The sequence below is a fragment of the Poeciliopsis prolifica genome, unplaced genomic scaffold (genome assembly GCF_027474105.1).
Source record: "Poeciliopsis prolifica strain line A6 unplaced genomic scaffold, Auburn_PproV2 SCAFFOLD135, whole genome shotgun sequence".
Classification (NCBI taxonomy): Eukaryota; Metazoa; Chordata; class Actinopteri; order Cyprinodontiformes; family Poeciliidae; genus Poeciliopsis; species Poeciliopsis prolifica.
The window spans coordinates 546,944-570,709 of NW_026562510.1; the positions used below are offsets into that span (position 1 = coordinate 546,944).

Sequence of the window (23,766 nt, forward strand, 5' to 3'; positions counted from 1 at the left end):
TTAGTTGGTGCTTTTTTTCTTGTTTTTGACTTAAAAGAATGGGGTTTTTTTTGTTTGTTTGTTTGGAAGGAAAAAAGATGCAGTTGTTCATACATGTTGTTTTGCCTCAGGATCTCCCTCCCTTCTTTTGCTCCCTCCCTCCCTTCTCTACATGTGTCATTTTACATCTCCTTACCCCAGTCGGTCGGCAGCAGCAGTCTGCCCTTGTCACTCCTCCTCTGTGCATCTCCTGCTCTGCGTTCTGTCAGGGAAAAAAGGGGGAAAACGTTGGGAAATTCCTATTTCTTCCAGGCTGGATTCACTCGTTTTCACCAATGGATGGAGTTTGTCGCCCGGTGTGCACAGCGACTTCCTAAAAAGTGAGTGGAAACTTTTTCATCAGGCATGCAATTGAGAAATTTGCTTGCTTTTTTGTTTTTTTTAAATTAAGCACTTATGGGACTTGCAAAATAAGAATTATTCCACTTATATACTTTTCTGGCAATATTCTGTTTATTTCCATGTAATTGCATATGAATTAAACCTGTCAGGTGTTTTGACATTTGTTATAGGCTAATTTGGCCAACTATAGACAAATGTATCAAATGCATTGTACTTTTGTCATCAGTTTTTATTTAAGCAGTTATTATTATTAACACTTAAATGGTGTTAATAAGAGTATTAACACCATATCTACTGCCTGCTTCTGGTCAACACATTTTCAAAATGTAAGGAAGTTATTAAAGTTAGTTGCTTCGTTTATCCTGAAAATAAATGCAGCAATTTTAATAGTACTAGTTTCAAAGCAAAAAAATAACATAAACTGGGCCATTATGGCAATAAATAACATTTTGTCCAAAACCTGACTCAAGAGAAGAATATTTTACAACAAGATAAATTGTTTTTACTCAAGTTTACTAAAACATGTCCTGTTTACCTTCTGGAAACCTGAATGTTTCAATTTTCAATGCCAACAATCACTTACCCACAATCCCACAATTGGCTAAACGCAGCTGCAGCTAATCAAATTATTAATATGTCCCATTAAGCATTCGCTTGGGCATTAATAATTGGCCGTTTTGTTGTCTTTCCCCTCTCACATTAGGATGGCGTTGTACTTTTAGCGCTCCACTTGGCACACCTGGATCAAACGGAGCCATTATTAGCTTGATTTTATTAGCCGCAGCTGCGTGTTTTTGTAGCACACAGAGAGCTCTGATTTTATTTGGCGCTGCCTTTCCAGTTGGATGTTAAGGACTGTCGACGACCATACAGTGAGTGATAATGAGTATTTATGTACGCCGAATTTTATACGAGGACATGAAGACTTGGGAGGTGCAGTAAAACCTATTAATGTGACTTATATTAGCTGTTAACAGGGACTTTTTCTCCAAAAACACAGATTATTTCAAGGGAATTTGGTACTTGAGGAAAAAAGTGAGATTTGTTTTGATTCATTATTCAGGTTAAGTAACAATGAGACTTATTAAGCTTTAAAGTCTTAAACTATATAAAATAAAAATGTCAAAAGGCAAACATTTAAAAGGTAAGATGTTTCTCTAGATTTGTTTTGAAACGCTTACTGTTGAATCACCCAAAAATTTTTATTTTTTATTTATTTATTTGCTTAAACACAAAAGGATGAACTGTGGCATTTGAAATATGTCACTTAAAATAAGAATATGACTATAATAAACAAGAATTTGGTCATTCCAAATAAGTTAAATCAGCTTATTAGGGGAGAAATATTGAATTTTGAAGTGCTTTGACATTTGTTTACCCCTATAGGCTATATCCTAGTCTTTGTTTTATAAATTCCTGTGGATTCAGTCAGCATATTGATATTATTTTTATGTAAAGTAGATCTATGCTTGCTGTGTGTCATTATAATTGATCCACAGGAGAGCGATATACATTTCTTGGCCAATTAGGCCCATTTGACAATTGATTCCAGTTCTAGAAATGAAATCCAACTTAAAGCCACTGCTTGTTTTGACAGAGACACTTGCCAACTTGTTTGTTCAAATTCTCTGGAAACTTTCCTACCAGGTTTAATTAACCTGCTATCCAATTAAATCCCATTTAAATCAAGTGAACTCACTCAGGGGAGATTTCACCAGACCGAGAACCCCGGAAAGACCCTTAAACCTCTATTACACACCCTTTACATTAAACCCCTGTCTTAATAAATCAACTTTTATGTGCGCTTTGTCAATCAGAGGCTACTGAGAGCATGACATTTGTCCTCCATGTGCGCTAGTAAAGTGAACACAGTCTGTGCTGGGAGTGTGTGGTCTCTTCAGCTGTACACCCACCTAATATGTTGCTTGAAGTGGGTTTTAAGTGCGTTTTAGGCCGCCCGAGACTTAAATCGAGGCTTTCATTGTGAGTGTTTATTCAGTTAACATTTATACAGATAGTAATTAAGTTGAAACATTTAAGAAAATCAAATGCGAAATGGTCCTTTAGTGTTTCTTTTGTTTTTGATGTAGGCTCTCGTAGTTCGCCTTGCTCTGCATGTTTTTTTTGGGTCCCCTCTCACAAATGACTCAAGCTTACAGCTCTTTTTTTTCTTTTTGATTTCCATAACATTTTCACCCAGAAAAAAAAAATGATGAGTGGCAAAAAAACTCTATTATTCTAATGCGTGTCAGTGATGGATTCCATACCTCCTTATTCAGCAGTACTTCTATCATTGTGTCAGACGTTTCCAAAGAAGAAGGCTATTTTTCTTTCTCTCTTTTTTTTTCTGACCTCTTAAAATTTTTTACGACACTCCTTTTAATTCAACTTGCATATTTATTCCTCATGCAATAGCTTTCCTTGTGTGTTCTTCAAACACCACAACCATCCTTCTTTTTTTTTTCTGTTCCCACATTTTATGTCTCCCTCATTAATGGCTTGATAATTGCTCTCGTTAGAGGAGGAAATATGAAGCAGGGGAGAAATGGGGGGGAGAAGTTGAAGGGCTGGGAGGGGGCGATTATAATCCATTACCCCAAATATTCCAAAAACGTGTTTATTAGAAGCAGATGAAACTCAAGCTGAGGGAGCACTTTGTACGTCTGAGTTGCATCAAACCTTTCCTGCGCTTTACTAAAATGCATATTTGAGGGGATTTGAGGGGGTGAGTTGACTGGAGAAAATTTGAGATGTTTTGTTTTTTTTAGGCTTTTGGTGGTCGGGGTCATTAAATCAAGATAAAGGATTGATGGGTGAATTAGAAAAGGCAGCGTGGGATGGACAGCTGCACCCAGAGGGACACTGATGGGAGGAGATCGGCCTCTCGGTGATGCAACATCTGTTGTGGAGAAACATAAGATGGAGGACATTTTGGAAGGAAAATTGGCCACACACTCGACGACAACTTGCAACTAAAGTGTAAATCTCAACTGTAAAATGATCATTTGATTGTATTTAGGCATTTAGGAGCAGCGAATCAATAAATTTATTTCAATGTGATGATTGAGGATTGACTCTCTTCAACAACTCCTGCCTCGTATTAACTAAGAAGTGTTTAGTTCGCTGTCGGCTCTTGGTTTTTCTTTTTCTCTCTGTTAAAGAAATGTAGAAAATCTGACTTCTGTCAGTTCAGGTGTAAGACTGTCACGGTCTTGAATCAGGTTCAGCAAAAGAAGATATGATCGAAAACTGTTACAATATTTACATCCAGATGCCTCTGACATTTTCCTTTTGCTGCTGCAAAAACTGAAGAAACGATAAGCATCACTACATGTCGTCATATTTTGGTAAATGTGCGTTTTGGGCAAAATTAGTTTTACTTTTCTGCTCTTCATAGTGTAATGCAAGTTTAACAAACTGTTATTGCCTGTCTAGTTGGGCTTCCTGGTTTGTTAGCTGGCCAGCAGTCGGATGCCTACTTTAGTTTTAAAGTTGCTTTATGACAGTGAGTGATGGGTTGCGTTCCTTTAGTTTCTCCATTATTGCATGACGACTGCAACCCGAAATGTTTTAGTTCTTTCAAGTGACCAGAATGGGTGGTATCCCCTTTCTTTTCAGCCAGCTGTCTTGTAGTGTGCAGCAACAAGTGCGGGAGGGGCAAAAATTCTGGCCTCTTTGGCATCTAAAAAACCCTGCAGGTTGAAGAAATATACTCTTTTGTATTTAAAACTTTACAAAAATTGTGTATTTTGTCTTTGCAATAAATAACGAACAGTGAATGTGGGCCGAAGTATTTTCCATTCACATCACACAGAGTTGCAGCAAGCTACATTAAAATTTCATTTCATACAGTTTCATACGCCATTTGATCACATCTGTAAATACTTTTTGGGAGGTCTCAAACTATTATCTTTGCTAAAGGCGATTTATAACTTCTGAATCTGATTTAAACATCATTGTTTAATGTTTCTTTTAACAGAAATCAAGTCGGTCAGAGCAGAAAGCAGCGTTATTTTCAGGTCTTGAAGTCAGATTTACAGCTTACTAATTATTCCAGATGATCCTAAGTAATAAATCAACTTTTTAAAGTATCTTGTGTTTTCTACTTTTGCAGAAAAAGGTTTAAATCTTATGCATGAGTCACACAATTTGAGTTTTCTAGCAAGTAAAGAAAAGCAAAGGTGCGTTTTGGTGAGTGGTTGTTTAGAAACAATAGGGGGAATTTGCTGAACTCAGGTCTTGGATTTCAATAAACTGATGCTTTCAAGAAAGATTATTGCACTAAAAATTCATACACAAATGCTTTTGGGTAAAAAAAATAAAATAGCTTTATGCGTTTGATTTCCATCAGCAGGATTAGAAACTTGGACTTTGGCGTAACTGTGTGCAGCTGAAGCTAAAGAAATCCTCCTAGAAATGTGAAGATCAAATACAGAGACTTAAAATGACTCCTTGAGCTCAGTTGTATTTATTTGTAACTACAGTGCATTGTTACAATGTTCCATCCACGCCTTAAACGCCTTCGCGTCTTTCATGGTAGCCTGTTGTGTACTCCTGTGTCTAAACAGAGGATAATAAACAGTTCTGTATTTAGTCTGCTGTGGCCTTCCATGCCTCATTTTTCTGTAAATAACTAAGATATTGGTTGGTTGTATTGACTAAAAAAAAAAAAAAAAAGCAGAGCAAGATTATATATCGTCTGAGTAAACGTATGAGCAGCCTCATGTCAGAAGTGACGGTTCTGCATATGCTATTAAATCTCGCTGGTGTTTAAGTTTTAAGACTGTTCCTCATACAATGGCTGTAATTATCGGGTCCTTTCTCGAGTTACGACTGTAGCTCTCCCCCTTTCTCCACCAGCGTCCTACACCGTGCGGGGAGCTCCTCTCGAAAGTTATCTTGGGATGGAGCAGTGCGGAGGAGCAGGAGGGGGTCCGGAGAGCCCGGACCTGCCCGACCGAGCCAGCCCAGAAGAGAGGGGGGCAAACCCCGAGAGCCCGGCCTGCAGCGGACCTCCGCAGTGCAAGATGAGCCGCCTGGAGGTGAACGGCAGCCCGGCCAACCCGCAGATCCAGCAGAACGGCGGCACACCGCTGAGACCGTTAGGAGGTAGGGTAGCAAGGATTCCACACAGAGACCTGTGCGAACCTCTAAATATATATATTTTAGGTGTGAAATTCTCTTGTACTTGAACATTAGCAAAAAATCAAAGAATCACATGATGAATTAACAGGAGCCCAATAAACAGCAGCTGTTGATAAGAGAAGTGCTCACATTTTCAAATAAATGAAACAAATTATTACTAATTATTCCAGATGAATAATTGACACCCAGTTAGTTTGAACTAAATGCCACTCTGGCATGTTTTCCCCTTCAAAACAGATTTTGTATTTTTTTAGTGCAATTTTGCTTACTGAAGTTTCATAATCAAATTTACTTAGTTTCAGTTTTTATTTTGAATATTTAAATGTTTTCCAGTCCCACCTGGATTTTTTTTTTTGTTCTTTTTAGAAATTAAGTTTTTTTTTTTCATTTTCATACTTGCATTAATATATTAGCTTAGTAATATCATTAGTATTGCTTATTGCAATTCTAAAACTTCATTATTATTGATTTTTAGTTGTTTTTTTTATGTTCTTTAGAAACTAAAGTTGTTTGGATCTTTGAGTGGGCACTCTTGTATTAATAGACCATTAATATTATCATAATTGTTAAAAATTATCTCAAAATAATATTATTTTATTGCTATAATTTCTGGAACAATTTATTGTCCAGCAAAGTTTGTTTTGCATGAGGACTGAAAAAATGACCAGAGAGCTGCATCTGCACCTACCTCAAAAAGTCCAAATTAGAAAAGTTTCTAAAGAAGAGATTGTGTTTCCTTTTAAAAGAAACAAGTTTCACTGGTTAAATCAGGCGAGGTTTTATATTTAGGGCTGTCAGAGAAAGGAAACTGTGTTTTTGGACAAAGTTTGAAACAAAAGTCAAATTAAATGCTGGAAATGAAAATGAAGTTCAGCTTTATTGAGCTGAATTTCATGAACTCTTATTTTTGACTGCGTCATGTACAAGAGATGATACTGATGTAAAAGCCAAATATACAGGGGAAAAATAGCACTTTTTTTATATTTACCAGGGCAGCAAATTGACCAAAATACACACATGACGCCCTAATCTAGATAACATCATCATGCATCATCACACAAACTATCTGTTCACACATGGACGCGTTCTGCCGCCGCCTCCCTCCGCCCTTCCACCGAGCGGTCTGGTTATTGGCCGATGGCGTGCCTGGTGCTGCTGTGGCTTTGGCTCCGGCTGATGTGTCCCGTTCTCGTCAGGAGAAGGATTGATGGCTTGCTAATTAACAGCTCCTGTGGGACAGACTGGTGGACTGGATGGGTGTGAACTGCTGCACAGCTCTTCGGCGCGCCGAGTGCCTGCCCAAAGAAAAAAAAGAAAAGAAAAGAAAACCCAAGTCCGGCCCAACGCGCTGAAACCGGTTGTACCGCTGGAGTTGTGGCACTGCTCCTGAGTCCTGGATGAAGTGCTTTAATAGTGGTTCTGGAAGCGAGTTTTATCCCATGTGGGTTTTAATATGTGGTTGAAGCATAAATGCAGTTGTGCAACGTTACAACGAAATGCATTCACACAGTCGTCTCCCCGGTTGTACAAGAAGACCACCAAGCTGGCTTCCTCCAAGAACATGGACTGCACGGAGCAGATGATACAGAGAAAGTGCAACATGAGTGATGCTTCTGGAGAAATACTGGTGACAAATTAACTTAAAATAATCTGTTTTCTACGTATTGCGAAGAATAAGTGACCCAGAACCTCTTGCTCTACATATTCTGTTGGATTATGTTAGGAAAAAGCAACTATTTATAGCCCTGCTTTAGATATTTAAACATTTTCAGCTTCTTTGTTCAAACATGGCTCAAGATGATGCAGAGCATCAGTGTTTAAATCTAAAATCACTGGAGTTAGGTCTGGATTTGACTGGGCCATTCCAGTCCTGTTTACAGGTCAACCCATGTTGTCTGACCAGCTTCGTAGGAATTTCACAGAATAGAAATTATCTTTATTGTCCCTTGAGGAGTGACTTCAGGCGAGTCAGCAGTAAAATGACAGAAGGATCTAGATTCACAAAAGTGAAAATCATAAAGTATAGTCAGGGCTAAATTACAGAATAAGAAAGTGTCCATAAAAAGCATGAGGCTGCCACTACCATGTTTCACAGTATGATGTGTTCAGGGTGATGTACAGTGTTGGTTGTTTTGTCTGGCAAAAAAAAAAAAGCTGAAATCTTAAGTTTTCCAAGTCTGCTGCAAGCACTAAAATAGAAAATGTCTTTATTGTCCCACAAAGCAGAAATTCAGGTTGATTTGTGTCCCTGGAATCTCACCTTCAGCTCTTTGAACGTTTGAATTAAAGACTTAAAATGTGGGAGATAATGCAACAATTCCTTTAAAACATGTTCATTTCCAATTTTCTGAAACGTGCGTTCGCCTCTTTTCACGGCAGGTTTGATGATCCCCATCTACTGCGTGGTGGAGCACGCAGACGCAGCCGGCGACTGCGACAGCCGCGGCGACCGTCACGCCGAGTTCGTGCTTGTCCGTAAAGACGTGCTCTTCACACAGCTGGTGGAAACGGCGCTCGTTGCCCTCGGTTACTCACACAACTCAGCAGCGCAGGCTCGGGGTAAGTTGATGGAAGATACAAATGGTCTTAATTTTTTTTTAAGACCCTTTTTTGCACCTGTTCCAATAAAATGTTATGAGTTTTTTAGTTTTTTTTTAACAAAGCAACCCCAAAGTTTAAATGAACTCCATTACTGGTTGTTTCTGGGTTTTACAAAGTAACATATAATAAAAAATAAAATCTTTACTGATGTTTTTAGTCACCCTTACTTAAATTAAATGTAGCTGGAGTATCCAGCCATCATGATACTTTATTTTAAAAATTACAGCTGTTCTCCCTTATATGTTTGGCCCTACCATTTTTAGCTGCCTGTACTTTGGCAGCATATGAAGTTTTACCACCAACATGCCAGACATTAAGTGGCCGTCTGCTCAGTTTATCCACTTGAAAGGAAAACAGTTTTTCCTACCACTGTGTTGTTGCTGATGAGTAATTATTAACGGAAGCGGCTGAGTTAAAATGCGACTGTTTCCCAGATGTGCTGACTTTATCAGACGACATGAAACATGCAGGGAAGGTATTTTATAGATAAAACCTGTCTGCTTTCTCTTTCCTTATCTCCTCCTGCAATTCAGTCGGGTCTGCCCACTCAGCATCATAATGGCTAACCCCGACAATAAGCTTATATCAGACAAACGCTACTCTTTTTGTTTTTTTGTTGTTTTTTTTCTCCCCCAATCAGTCTGAGATCCAACCTAGAAGCTGATGGTGTTCAATTTGTGATAAGGAAAAGCCTACAGACATGTGCTCAGGGCACACACGCATAAAATTCAGCAGTTTGACATTCCTGGTGTCCCGTAAACACAGGCCACTCTAACCAAGTGGCCAACGCCCTGGGACCCGTCCCCTCCCCCCCCCTGTCCTTCACCTCTCCTAAATAGCTAGGTTTTGTTCTGAAAAATAAGCCTTTTCTTTTCAAATAAATAATTTTTGGCTGGAGTCTCGCATTTTTTCCCCCAGTGTGGTTGCAACCAAAATTATACAGAGTCTCTTCTATTTTCTTCTGTGATTGAATTGCATCTTGCAGGGTTCTGACTGGATGATTATTTTAAACTCCTCACAGATTCTCACTGGGATTTTCCTGTAGTTGCACAAAAGAAGCAGTTTCTTTTTGGGGGTGAGGGGTTAAAAGCGCTTCTGGTTTTTATATAAGCTGAGGTGACAAATAAAGGTAATAAAACCAAAATAAATCTCACTTAAGATCCTTATTTCTAATGAGTAATGACCACAGAGGAAACTATTTGCCCTGAAGTTTTATGTAAAGTTGCCCAACATTCCCACTGGAGGCTCAGTGAGCCACTGAAAGAGCAGCTCCGAGAAAAAACAAAACTACCTGAGGAGTCTTTGCATAATATTAGCAGCACAAAGGTTAATAACATCAGTCTGTTAAATAAGAGTCAGTAAAATCCCGAATTGTCCTTTTGCACATTTTCTTCTGGCTGCCAAGCGGTCAAAATAAGATAAGTTGGTAAAATGTGAAGTTAGCTGAAACAAGTTGAGTCATTGCAGTGGAAAAACAAAACAAGTGATCCAACTTTTTTAAAAAAATCATGTGCTACAAGCAATCAAGTAAAGTTTGTCCAAGAAAATATTAAGTTGTCATGTTAAAGAATGAGGACAATTTTGACAAACTTAATTTGATTACATGTAAGATTTTAACTCTGTTTTTATGTGTTTTGTTTTTTTATTATCTTTTTCAGATGGGTTTTTGAAAATTGCTAAAGTGTTTTATAATAAAGCTCTGAGTTTAAAGACTTTTACTGAGAAAGTTTTGGAATTTAAAGGTTTTTCTGAAATGATGCAAAAAATTCTCACCCACACTGAAAATCGATTATCAGTCATTGTGATAAAATTTCTTCTGAAGATCTTTGTTCATCATTGTCACAATAAATTCCTGTTAATGTTTAAAAACTAAAACTACCTGTATTGTCAGGATTGTTTGTTTTTTAAAGAAAGTATCAAAAATATATATTTGATTAAATGCAGATTGGTGATGAATTACATTTTATGTAATTTGTCCTAAAGAAGAGAAATACAAATGTTCATTTTTAAAGAGCAGCATTTGGTCATACAATTACTATAAAAAAGTCTTAACAAATCATTCGTGTTACTTTTTTTCGTCTTGCAATTATATCACAAAATATTGTGATAAATCCATATTGCACACCCTTAGATGTGAGCATAGCATAATCCAACACTGCCCTTCCTCTACCTGTTGCTGCACCATGCCTGCAGAAAGACAGATTGGATTATTTTCCAGGCGCTTCTCATTGCCGGTAATGAGAAGCAGATATGGTGCAGATAGATGAAACCTGCTCACATTCCAGGTTTGATTCACTCCTTGATCTTTGCACTGATTTCATATTTCTCCTCTGATTAATCAACTAGAGTCCAAATAGACAGCATTTCTGTTTCTTTTTTCCTCCTTGCAATTAAAAGAAGTGTCCATGCACACGCAAACAAGGCCATCCAGGGCTACACAGCCTGTGTTTGATTTCTGGAGATCCTAATGTGATTAGGTTTGTTTACATTTGCGCTTCCAGTCGAGGGTCGGTCTGAGGCCAGGTGAGTGTTTGGAAGCACGTTCCGATTAAAGGCGATTTTTTTTTTTTGTGTTTTCTTGCAGGCATTATTAAAGTAGGACGATGGAAGCCAATGCCCATCCATTACCTGACGGACGCTCCAGAAGCAACTGTGGCGGACATGTTGCTGGATGTTTACCACATGGTTACGCTGCGGATTCTCTTGCACAGGTCAGCTCCCTGCAGGGAAACTGGGTCAAAAGTTTCAACTTCAGCTAGCAGGAAAAAAAAGCTGTTATTTTAAAGATCAGGTGGAAAATGCAGCTAAGTTTACATGATTGAAACACGTCAACAGCAAGTTTTGACTTGGTTTTATGAATAAAAGTTTAACTGTAGGACCGAGATCTCTCCCAATTACTGCAACACAAATATCCTGAGCCCTATTTTGTGGTTCACCATTTAAGTCTTCAACCTGTTTTACTAATTTAAGAACTGTGTAAATGTGAAATATTTTTTTCCGCGTCAGCTCCAAATGAATATTTATATTGCAGCTTTTCTCGGCTGGAGGAGCTGCCGTCGGAGCAGTGGACTCACGCCACAGTGAGGAACGCGCTCAAAGAGCTCCTCAGAGAAACCAACCAGAGCACTTTGGCTAAGGAGTGTCCCCTCTCCCAGGTATCTGCTGCAAGACCACACAACACCTCTCGACAGGCGCAAGAAACGACAAAAAAATCAGTTCGGATATCGCATTCCGAGGCGGTGGAGTTAGGTTTTGATTCAGACAAATGTGCAAGCAGAGCTAGCCAAGACGCTGCTAAGTATTTCTCTAAACACATGTTTCATCATCAGTTCACCACACACTTAGTGCAGTATGTAATCTGAGTCAGTCACACGCGCAAAAATCGATACCGTCCCATGGGAAAGGATGCAAGCACGCACACCTCAATTATCCTGCTGCTCACACACACCCTGCAGTCATTAGCCTCCAGTGTGTCATTTTGACTTGTGATTTATACACAAGACTTAGTCATGATGTAATTAGTGATTAGGGGAAGCGTGTGGGTGGTGTACATTCACAGCCTGACTCATGTGAGTTTTCATCTTCAGCATTTCCCATGTTGAGTTTGTGCATCCCCTGCTCTGCGGAGGTGACCACAAGTTATATTAGGAAGGGAGGGCAGTAAGTGTTAATAAATCAGTCTCAAAATAAAGTCACTCCCAGCACAAATACGCAGGTGAAGTGCTGTCAAATATGAGTTTTGGGGGACCTGTTTGTAAAACAGATTTGCTTTTTTTTTGGTGGGAAAGAGACGTGTACGTCAGGTAAAACCCAAACTCAAAGGGTTTTGGACGTTTACCTTATTCGAAGAAAAATATCCAGTTTGCACATTTTTTTTTTGTGAAGGGCTCTACTTTTTTTTTTCCTCTTTTTTCTTATTTTTTGAGGAAACAAAAACACGAACAGTCTATTCTCAGAAATAACAGGGTTTTGGTTGCTCTTTGTTAAATACAGCAATTGTTTTCAAACAAAGTTAAGCTAATTAAATGCAGATTTGGGTGCATCAAAGTCTTTTTCGTTTTTAAGTAAAAGCCTCTGGATAGATGTGGTACTATTTACTATGAAATTAAAGACAAGGCAAAAAGCCTACTCGTAAAAAGACAAATACTTTGTGTTGCCACAAATGGCCCTCTGGGATGCACTTTGGACACCCCTGGCTTAAAACTTTGACTGGTCCATTCTAACAGATGAATATAGTCTGATCTAAACCAGTATGTTTAATTGTCCTGCAGGAAGTGTTGAATGTTTTGCAGCCTCTAACAGGGTTTTCCTCCAGGATCGCCCTATGCTCTTCTCCATTCATCTTGAAGTCAACTCTGATAGCTACTAATGAAAGCAATCACCCCCACATCATACTCAAGTTATGTGTCAAGTATGATGTGCTCGTAGACCAGAAACTTAAATTTCAGACTGAGGATCTTCTTCCATCTGTTTGCCGTACATGGTTTGAGCGAAAAGGCACTTTTTATTTTATTCTTTTTCGCCTGCCTTTTATGAAAGACATTTGTTTGCAGACAACTGTTGTCATGACTTATGCTCTTCTCGTCTGGTCTCTCGGTTTAGTCAGAGCTCCACATTTGTGCCGCAATCTTTACATTTCAGATGATGGACAGAGCAAGATTGTAAAATATTCAAAGCTTGTACACTTGAAATAAACAAGAAGTCAATTTTAAGGAATTATTTACTTGAACTCCTGCAGTTTGCTGAAAATGTATTCGTAAGTTACTTTTGTCAACAGCCTTTTATTCAAGGTTGAATGAAATGCATCCCACACACTTGATGTTTTTATTTGTAAAACCTCAGTTATGATCTACTTTTTTTTTCACTTGTCTCAACCTCAGACCATGACATTTATGGATGCAATTTGACACACTGGTTCACATTATTTGAACGCAAAGCACTGTCGTCAGGCCTTCTTAACCAATGAGCTCCAGCTAATGTGTTTTCCTCTTTGTTTTTATTTCCCTCAGAGTATGATCTCAGCGATTGTGAACAGTTCCTACTACGCAACCGTCTCCACCTCCAAATGCCACGAGTTTGGGCGCTGGTACAAGAGGTACAGACGCTTCAAAGGTAACTTTAAACCCATACTCTGATTTTAAATGGTTAATAAAATAAACTTGATCACATTCAGAAGGCAGATGAATGTCAGAAGCAGGTTTCCTTTGAGCCCTAAAGCACTACATTAGCCTCTGAGGTTTCTGCTCCCTATGTGGCAAATCCCCGTTTTTTCATCACTACACAACGATGTTGGAAATGTTTGGTATCTGTCACAGTCAACAGCATGCAAAGATTTAGCAGATCAGTTAGTAATTAGCTGCAGTGCTTAATGCCATTTGAATTCCTGATTCAATTACAGTTGTAAGATGCTTGTTTCTTTTTTTTCTTTACTAAAAGCTGTCTCAAGAGAAAATGGTTCTTTTATATTTCCTCAGTTTCAGTAAAACTAAATTGTTTATGGTTACTCAATGTTGCATATGACCTCATGTGGTACACAACTAATTGTAAGAATTGAAACAGTTTTTTTCCAATTGGGGGAGCTTCAATTTTTTTTTTTTTTTTTTTTTAAATAAACCTATGAATTTAAACAAGATGACTCTATATACATTTGGTATAGATCTATGTGGTCTATACCAAAGTTTTAGTAAAAGGTTTGAACCATTTTGAAGAGTTTTCTTGACCTTTTAGCTCCTGAACTTCTTGACAGCCACATGTGGTGTGCTCTGACATCAACAAGATGTTTTCCACACCGCTGCCCCAGACTGAGTACTCTGTCAGTTTCGAGTCCATTCTTAGGAAAGCAGAAAAATAGCTGAATGTGAAAATCCCAGTAAATCATCATCAGTGTTGAGATGCTCAGACCACCCCATCTTCCATGGAGAAGCATTCAAAATCCATTTTTCCACCTCATTCTGCGGCTCAGTTTGAGTTCCAGCAAGTCCTTTTCAGCATGCCTATATACTATCTCAATCAGCAGATTCACTATCTTTGATAATAATGATGTTTCTTAAACGATTCGCAAACATAGACAAACTTCGACTTGAATGATAAAATGCTCTAAATCCAAATTCACAAAAACACAAAACACTCTACACCAGATTAATCCTTTATCTTGGCACTGGTTTCTTTTGTATTTTTTTTTCTTTTCAAATATGTTTATTCTCTCATTTGTCGCATTTGCTCCCTCAAAAGTTGTCTCCCTGCTGTCACGTTAGAAACTTTGACAGTCTGCCTCCCCTGCACCTCAGCCACCAGCAGTGTTTGTACAGCTTTTTTTACTTAATGAAACCTCCGAAAGACACTCAGACACTCTAAAACCGACACTTACTGCTTGTCATGTCTTAAGTTAATAACTCACCTGCCCAAGTGCCTTCATTTTCTTGATGTTTTCACACTCCCCTGTCTGCCCCCTGTATGCATATGAATATTTACCTCGGCCTTTACGTGCTGACTGTGCTGCATGAGACGTCCGTCAGCAACGGCTCTCGTCAGGAAGGATCTGTCACACATGGTTCACATTAACGTCACCCTTAATACACATGACAAAACTAAATGCTCTTAACGCCTAATGGAAAACAGCAGTACCTCCCCCCCAAACACACACACACAGTCTCTCTAAACCAGCAAACACCAAGAGTCGCACACTGAAAGAGAAAATCTGATGCCCTGCTGAGATGTATCAAGTTCTTAAGTTGCCAAATAATAGAAAATGCGGCAATGAATGCAGAAAATGACCATTTAAAATATAAAGGCAGCATCCATACAGCGTAGTAGTTTCATTTTAATTTTAAATAGACCTGAAGCGTTTAATCACGATGAATCGATGAAATTAACTAAAATAGTTACCTATTAATTAACTGGAGTATACAGTCTCAAAATGCCCTTTGGTGGGGAAAAAAAAAGAAAAATTAAAAACTGTATGAACAATACTTTTAACATAAAAGTACCTTTGTCTGTAAACTAAATTTTGCCTAACGTTTAGCTTTAGTTCAAATTGACTACATTTTTGCATTTCACGCAATAAAATGTATCTGTTTGAAAAAAGGAATTGTTTATTTGTATCTTAATGTTTTGTAAAATGTATTAAAAGGTGTATTTGAATAAAGATCTGTAGAATGTGACGGGAGGGGTTTAAATCGGGTTCATTGCACGTTTCTCAGCTTCTGCAACTTCAAAAATCAAGCAATCTGCTTGAGAGCAATTGTTGTGGATTTTATTTAAAGACCTGCTCTCATGTCATGTCACCCAGGTGAATACAATGAGAAGATGTGGTCCTCACTGGAAAAGCCGGACATAAAAGGTATTTGTACCTACTTTTAGATTGTTCACAAGTTGAACAATCTTTTTCCTTTTTTGGAAGGGAGTGTGATTTTTACTGTGTGTTGCTACAGTGGAGAGGGATTTGGACCTGAGCATCCTCAACCACCGTCCTCCACCTCTGCTGCCGTCTCCCGGCCATTTGGCCACATTGGGCGCTCCAGGAGCCCTCCCCATCAAGAGCACCCTGGGTGACGCTCACTCCCCACCTCAGCCTCACAGTCTGCCTCATCCTGCCGGCCCAAACCACCCGAGACCGCCGCTCCGTCCGCAGGCCTCCACCCTGCTGGGTCACGGCGGACTCCTGTCCCCGCAGCTTTCCCCGCAGCTTGTTCGCCAGCAGCTCGCCATGGCTCACCTCATCAACCAGCAGCTGGCGGTCAGCCGCCTGCTCGCCCACCAGCACCCTCAGGGAGTCAATCAGCAGTTCCTCAACCACCCGCCCATCTCGCGGACCTGCAAGGTGTCTGGCGTCGCCGCAGACCCCGGCCTGAGCTGCTCGGGTGCTGAAGTCTCCTCTGACATCTATCAGCAAGTCAGGAACGAGCTGAAAAGAGCCAGCGTTTCTCAAGCCGTGTTTGCCCGCGTTGCTTTCAACCGCACGCAGGTAAGAGTTGCTGTTCCAGATTTAGCACTGCTGCAAAGGCAAGAATGTCATAAAATGAAGGGGGATCTCCTCCAGGGGTTGCTGTCGGAGATCCTGCGGAAGGAGGAGGACCCTCGCTCGGCCTCGCAGTCTCTGCTCGTCAACCTCAAGGCGATGCAAAACTTCCTCAACCTGCCAGAGGCCGAGCGAGATCGCATCTACCAGGAGGAGAGAGAGCGGAGCACCAGCACCAACCACGCCACCACCCACATCTCCAGCAGCAGCAGCAGCAGCAGCAGCACAATCAGACACACACAGGTACACACACTAAACTCTGAGAAGGATTTTTCTTATTCTTATTTCAAATATTACCTTTTTTTTCCCCATCAACATTGACTTAAAACGAACTCTTATATTTTGCTGAAGAGCTACTTGTAACTTTTCTAGAGATTATCTTATTTTTTTTCAATTAACATATTTAGGGCGGCCTGGTCAAAGTACGGACCTGAATTATTTTACGACCAGATATCAAAATTGATATTCACAGACGATTTCCATCCAATCTGACTGAGCTTCGCGAAAGAAAAATTGGTCAAATAATTCATTTTCAAGATGTGCTAAGCTGGTAGAGACCCAACCCAAACCCTAGCAGCTGGAGCTTCAGCAACGCAAAGCACTTTACTTGAAGTAGCCATACAAATTTGACAAAATGAGAATCATTTAAAACTGTACAAACGCTTTTTTTTTTTTTTTAAACATATTTACATTTTCTATCCCTTCCTAGACTAAATGCACCATCTCCGGTCCAGAGCTGCAGCTGAAGCTCGACTCGCTCGCCAACATCACATCAGGGATATACGAGGAAATCCAGCAGGAGATGAAGCGGGCGAAGGTCTCCCAGGCTCTGTTCGCTAAGGTCGCTGCTAATAAGAGTCAGGTCAGTTTCAACAAAAAAAAAAAAACGCCTCCACACCCCTTGATGTTACTGTGATAATCCAAACACGCACAAACACCAGACTATCTACAAAAACTCAAGTCTAAACCTGTATGGATGATTTTCTGCTGCCACAGACTCTCCAGATAAAGAAAAAAGAAAGCATGAACCCAAAAATATTCAAAGCTTAAAAATCTGAGGCTTCTCTGATTCAACTTAAACATGTTTACACACATCCTGTACACATACACATAGAAACACTAGCTGAGTTGATCATGTTTGAAGGAGCTGATGAGGTGTGTGTGTGGGCGTGCGGGGTATCTGATTACCCGCTGTGGCATACCATCATGACTGCATCCTCCGATAAACAATGCGGGCGATCAAGATCAAAGCGCCGTCTCGCGCTGGAGATGGAGACAACATCAGGAGAGTTCAGAGTGAAAATAACAAATCTCTGCTGATTCTCTGTGCAGAACAGACATATTTTCATAGCTGCAGAAAGAATCTGAACAAAACATCCCAAAAAAATTTTTAAAAATGCCTGAGAGTTGAAGGATGAGGCCATAAAAGAAGCAAGACACAGATGGATGATCGGTTTAGTAGCATTAGTTCATAGGATGAAAGCCGCTTGTTGAACAGCTGGTGGCAGAAAAAGCAAAACGTGTTTGGTGTGAACATTCAGATGCTCAAAAACACAAAGCTAAAGCATTCAAAGAAGAATATCTTCCTAAATGTGAGGCATTGTGAGTCTGATGGAAGTCTTCCATAAAACATAACATTCTTTTGGAGTTAAATATTTTAGCACCAGTGCGCCAAAATGAGCTGAAAACGATTTTATCCGCTTCTTTCTGTTTCTGGCGTCAGATCTGATGATGGCGACGTTTCAGGTGACTCACGTCCATCATGTTTACGCATCTGCTCTGATTCACAACCTCGGAATAAGATGTTCCTCGGGAAATCTGATAATATCAGAGCTACCCCTTATCAGACTTGTTGCCAATAGGAGCTCACTGCTTACCAAGCTACAGCTGATTGGACGATCCAAACACCTGAAGTCCAAGGAGATCGTCTTATGGCTGTAGTCCTTGTCCTTATTTAACCTGAAGAAAGAAAATCCAGCTTGTTCAGCTCATTTGATCAAACCCAAACATGTGTTTTTCAATCACGTTTTCATATTGGCAGTAAACTTTGGCTGTGTTTTTATCTCTTTAAAATTACTCTTCTCCATTTCACGTCTTTTTGTTTTAGGGATATTTGGCTCCATAACACTTCTTCATAAATAAATGCTCACAAACATGCTTCTAAAAAATGAATTTTAATGACAACAAAAAAATGCATCCATCATTAATTTTGCTCTTTTTTCCTTCTCTAATGTTTGTATTTATTCTGATTAGTTGGAGGAAACTGTATCAGTTCATTATCTGAATGTCAAGCATTTTTTTTACACTTTGTTTTTGGCTGCTTGACCAAAAACCTGATTTATTAAAGTGTGAAAAAGCCCATAAACTCGGAGGAGCTGCCATTTTAGATGCTTTACAGAAAAACTCGGCAAGCGACAATTTCATTTGGTTTTGTAATTTTAAGTTGCCATGAATATGCTTTCATTTCTGTGGCTGCATTGACAAAAATCTGTCCAAATTAATAAAGTCAGCATAAAGCCAGCAAGGTGTTCATAATTATGACCATCCAATGTGTACGGATCTCAAGAAGGGTCAATTTAGAAGAGAACCTTTGATGCAAAATTCACATTTTCCACATTTTCTAAAATCATCCCAGCTGGTTTTTGGCAACAAGTTGATGTTTTTTTTGACTACCCAATAAGTCGCATCCGACAAGCACATCTCTGATTTATTCATTTTTCCCACCTTTATAGATATTTTGAGGTTAAACGAATAAATTCTCCTCTTTCTGTTTGTTCTAGGGTTGGCTATGTGAGCTGCTCAGGTGGAAGGAGAGTCCGAGTCCTGAGAACCGCACTCTGTGGGAGAACCTGTGCACCATCCGACGGTTCCTGGCCTTACCGCAGGTTGACAGAGACCAGGTCTACGAGGAGGAGTCCAGGCAGCAGCACAGCGACAGACTGCACACCGTCCTGCACATCCCAGATCAGCAGGTAAACGGGATTCAGTGCGGCTAATTCAAAGTTTGTGCAAACTTTAAAAAAATGCAATAAAATAGCTTCACTGTAAAATCAGCCGGTTATGTACAGAAAACGTTTCTGCCTGATCCCACCACCTGCTTCTCTCTGCCACCCTCCTCTCTGTCATGTTTGTCCCATAACTCATTGAAAATAGACGTGGTAAATGACCGCCCACACATTTCCTGTTAAACACTCCTCCATCCCACCCTCTCCCCGAAACCAAAACGCTCTCCAGTCTGGCTCTAACCTCAATATTATTCAGAACACAGCCTGTAATTATTGAAGCTGAGAAAAAAGGAATTGCCATTATCTTTATTTAGGTCCTTTAATTTTGATGGACCACAGATTTATGGTGTTGGATTCCTGTGTTTGGGTGTGCTGGCCACCCCACCCTGTTAATAGGCTGTAGTAGTCTGCCTGTTTGTGAATTTGGGAGCTTAGTGTGCATGTCGGAGGCTGATGGAGGCTGGTCAATCACACTTACTCTTGTTTTTGTTTCCTTTAACTCAGCGGAGGCAGACAAGTCGAGCTGCTCATTTATTAGCGGAGGAAAAGTTTGAGCCTATTAAGCTTCATTGGATGATAAATCTTTAAAAAGATTCCATGAGAACAACTGGAAAAAGATGCATCAGGAGTCAGAGTTGCAACAGCAAATTTTGATATTCTGGAGGTTTTCTCCAATGGACCAGATAACATCTTCAGTAAATCGAGTCCACCTCTGTCTGTGGAATTGAATCTGAACATAAGCAAGCAGCATCTTGAAAACCAGTTTTGCAATTTATCTTAGTTTTTGATTGATCTTGGTTCCTCATCCAAATGCGAAAACTTATCCAAAAATCGTGAGTTTCTTTGACACCTAGTCCTTATTTCTCTCTTTTGCAGCCTTTCCACAGACATCCTCTTCCTCCGTTAACCACTCCATCGCCAGTCCATGAAGAGCCTCAGCCCGTCACCCTGATGCCATCGTTGCAGGGCCCAGAGGACGCGCCGCAGCGAGGTTTGAGTCCTGGCCTGGGAGGCGGAGCCAAGAAGTCCAGATCTCGGACGAAGATCTCCCTGGAGGCCTTGGGGATCCTGCAGAGCTTCATCGGCGACGTGGGACTCTACCCGGACCAGGAGGCAATTCACACCCTGTCAGCCCAGCTAGACCTGCCCAAGCACACCATCGTCAAGTTCTTCCAGAACCAGCGCTACAACGTGAAACATCACAGCCAGACCCGAGAGCCTGTCTCTGGGGAGGACGACCGGGAGAGCTCCAGCCCCAGCGAAGGAGGCCCTGCACCGCCGAGAGCAGAGAGGAGGAGGCCCTGTCTCCTGAGGAGCTCAGCGAGGACGGCAGGCGTTCGGTGGACATGTTCAGAACAGAGCGGGACGTGAACGACGGCGAGGCGGAGAAGGAAGAGGGAGACGATGAGAAAACCTCAGGACCGCCAACTTCCTCTCTGTCTCCCTACAGCAGCGTGGACAGCCCCCACTCTGCTGAGCAGCAGAGATAACAGCAGCCACGGACGCCATCGAACCCCCAGAGCCTGTGAAGAACCACCCATCATCATCATCATCACTATCACTTTTACCAGAGCTGCTGATCAGAGCTCGTTAATATCTGTGGACAAATATTTATCCAAGGACTGATTAAAACATGACCTGAAGGTAGTGTGAGGACCTTTGAGGCCTGCAGAGGATTTTCAACTGTTTTCTTTACCCCAAGTTGATTGAAAATCATCATAAATGTAATTGAAATACGAGAAACTTCTTATGGAAGACATCGATTCATAAAGTTTGATGTTTTAGTTCAACATCTAAATATGAAATGCCATCGTTGCTCCAACAGTTGTCTAAACTGCTGCTAAACCAGCCAAAGAAAATCCTTTCTACCATTTATTTTGCGTTTCCAACAACTCAGTTTCTGTCGCCACCCATTTTTAACCCAGTAATTTATAGATTAATATAAAATGATGCATATATGTTGTATGCATGATTTCACATCATTCCTACCACTTACTCAGGTTATGTTGGACTAGTAAATCTAACAATGTTTCAGTTTCACGTTTGGAATCAGTAAGCCCAAACTTCAGCTGATTTATTTTATTTTTTATTCCCTAACCCATATCCTTTGTACAGGTGCATCTCAATAACATTAAATATCCTCAGTTAATTTATTTCAGTAATTTAATTGAAAAAGTTGCTCATTCTAGAATCTTTACATCCAGGATGATTTTATATTTTAAACATTTATTTCTTTTGATTTTGAGTGGTTGAAAGTGAGTGAAAACCCAAAATGTGAGTTCTGCATAAAACTGCTAAATGATGTTCTGAATTTTGGTGCTGCAAAGACAGTCATAAAAAGTTACTCATCCTGTGCCTATAGACAGTGCCAGTAGTTAAAACAGGAAAGAATTAAGTTATTAAAAATTATCCCCAATTTTTTTTTCCTTCCACTCAACTTTCCATGAATAGCTTTGGGTACAGCTCTCAGGTTAAGCTGCAGAAGAAGATGGAATATGTTTGTTTGGCTATTTGTGGCAGGTAGGCAAGGAATCTTTATGTATTATAATTTATTTTTTTTTATTGGTCATGTTTTGCAAAGAACTTAATATTGGGTTTTCATCAGTTGCAAACCATAACCATCAAAATTAACAACAAAAAAACAAACACTTGAAATATGTTCATTTTTACAGTGCAAAACTGAGATTTTCAACGATGATATTCACTGAGATGTTCCTTTATTGTACAGAGACTCTTCATTGACTGATCTGTATGTGAAACTGTCCCATAAGCCTCTGTTGATAATAAAACAGTTTCACAACATCACTCTAAGACACGTTTTGGTTTCCTTTCTTCAACCAAATTTCACCATTAAAAAGCCAAATTGTTTAAATTGAATATTCAATTTTCATGTAAAACCCATAATTTGAGTATCTGATCATTTAAACGTTTTTAAAAACAATAGTTCTGGATAGAAATGTTCATTCTGCTGTTGATCCTGTTACAAACTATAACTTGAGGCTCACAAACTGTAAAATGACGAGTAAATCTGAAGAATGTGCGGTCTCTGACCACACACACCAAATATACACTAAAGTGTTCACTGCCACTGGCTGGAGTTTTTTTTTTTTCAGCCATGTTTAATCTCCCATAAACTATATGTTTTGCATAAAACTGAATGTCAACAGGTTCCATTTCTTTCTTTATTTGTTTAAAGGTTGTACTATGACCAGTCAGCGAGATCAATTCAATTCCTGCTTTATCTCTCTGTGAATGCCGACAGGAGTAAATCTTCAGCTATATGAATCTGTGCTGAATTATCGGATCTGGGAGTCATTAGGAAGGGATTAATTTATGAGTCCTGCTAACTGTGTGCAGCTTCTTGTCTCCTTGACTTGCCAGGACACCTGCTAACAATTTGAACATGCTGCTTTACTTCTTCACACTGGTGCTGCAGAGCCAGGAGGTTGGAGTGTGAGGTCCTCTGTAATCTGTGGGCCGTCTCTTCAGAGCAGATTAAGGAACAATAGATTACCTAAAAACCTCTATGGCACATTTATACACAGACTTCCAGTGAGTTGTATACTTTTAAGATGTTTTTATTTATTATTAAATCACGTGGAAAGGAAATGTGAACAGTAAATGGGGAGTTTTAAGGGGTAAAAGTCCATGAGCTCCATGCCATGCAAACGTTTGTGTTTTCATGTCGCCCTTTTTCCTCGTTGTTCATCTGCTGATGAAAACTAATCTGAGATCAGTTAACTCATCAGTGAGTGCCGGTTCGCTCCACCGCTTTCCTGCTCACACAGCTGGCTATTAGAGCCGTATGGCGAGCTGATGCAGGGCCATTAGAGGTGTGTGTGCGTGTGTGTGTGTGTGTATGTGTGTGTGAGAGAGAGAGAGAGAGAGAGAGAGCTGTGGGACAGGGACGCAGGTGCTCCATGGGCTGATATCACCCAGGATGCCCTAGTTGGGGGGTGTTCAGGTTATATGGGAAAGGAGGCTCTCCGTGGAGCTCGGAGCCACACCTGTGATCCCCTGCTAAAGTGTTCACACACACACACATATTTCCCTCAGCTCCTGCACTGCAGCATGTTAATATACACTCTGATAAACAGGCTATGGTAATGATTTGTAAAAAAATCTTTGTCTCGCAGTCCAAAGAGATGCATGCGAGTGTGTGTGCAATCGATGCAGTGGTGCATTATGGTCCTGGGGCCCTCCATACTTCTTTCTTTAAGTCATGAATTAGCTGATAACCAAAATTTGTTTTGTTCAGTTTTATGAGTCCTGATTAATGCCAGACCCGTAGAATGGGAAAAAAATCCTGTTGAGGTTGAAGTTTTCATACAACACATCTTTTTCTCGAGTGAAAGAAATTATCATTTTTGTTGGACCTGAAAGGTTTCAGCGGACACATTTGGGGCAATGACCTTTCCAGGAAATTTTAGAGATGCGTTTGGAGGCAAAGTGAGGCTGAACAGCACCGACTTGTTCTCTCTGCCGTCCGACGAACATGGCAACACAAAGCCCTGACAACTCTGACACACACACACACACATGCACATGCACATGCAGATGGTAAAACACACCCTGAAAACAACCGAAGATGAAACGAGTCAGCAAACAACCACATCA

The 23,766-nt window shown here is 40.1% G+C and overlaps 1 pseudogene; it reads left to right on the plus strand.

Moving 5' to 3' along the window:
• Positions 1-202: 202 nt before the first annotated feature.
• LOC129355473 (DNA-binding protein SATB2-like) lies at positions 203-21,960 on the plus strand (annotated as a pseudogene).
• The last annotated feature ends 1,806 nt before the right edge of the window (positions 21,961-23,766 follow it).